Source organism: Sinocyclocheilus anshuiensis, unplaced genomic scaffold (genome assembly GCF_001515605.1).
Source record: "Sinocyclocheilus anshuiensis isolate Anshui unplaced genomic scaffold, SAMN03320099.WGS_v1.1 scaffold914, whole genome shotgun sequence".
Lineage (NCBI taxonomy): Eukaryota > Metazoa > Chordata > Actinopteri > Cypriniformes > Cyprinidae > Sinocyclocheilus > Sinocyclocheilus anshuiensis.
In genome coordinates this window covers 602,964-603,774 of record NW_015539870.1, presented here as the reverse complement: position 1 = coordinate 603,774, position 811 = coordinate 602,964, and positions in this window count along the sequence as shown.

Sequence of the window (811 nt, the reverse complement as noted above, 5' to 3'; positions counted from 1 at the left end):
TTTCATGATAGTTTTGTCCATGGTTTTCTCCACAGAGAGACAAAATACAGTAGCCCAACACATCCAGAAGTCTCTTTAATTAGCAATGTAAATGCAGTTGGGCAAATTAGTTTAGGTTTGGCAGATACATTGCTTGTTGTGGAACGATATTTACAGACCAGCTTGACTAAGTAAGCTTACTGCCAAATGAGCCAACAGACCCAGTCAGTGGTGTTGAGAGCAGTCGTTGAGGGTGTGGCTTTGTGACAAGCATCAAAGAAGAAAAACCATGCTAATGCCTCTGCATAAATTTGAGTGGATATAATCACTGGAAAGCAACCAATGCCAGAAAGATCCATTGGAGGAGCTTTAGGCTTGGCAAAGAGGCCTGTAAAACTGGAGATAAGACACTGAGTAGGCAAGGTCTAGCCTTCACAGCCAAAGGCGCCACATCTGTAGTAATACACTCCCATTTTATGCTGAAACACTGTGTCCTAAATTGGCCCAATGGTGACCCTCTGTTTCCTAGTGGGCAATTGATGTTGTTGGCAGACCGCTGTAAGATCAGCAGCACAGCCTGTCCTGCAGTCTGCTCTGGAACGTGATAGGACTACACAGACCTGTCAAGAAAGAGATATGTCTGTTTGGATGCCGCGACCATGTCTTGTTAGCAAAGGTTTGCTGTGAGTTCTGCCATGGAAAGTGACGCTGTGGGCAGTGTGACGAAGGGCCGACTCAAGACTTCAAAGCCATTCTGAGCAGCAGGTGAGCAGCAAGCCCTGAACTAAATCCGTCCTTTCAAGCCCACGGTGTTGGTTTTCTTTCCAGGTCC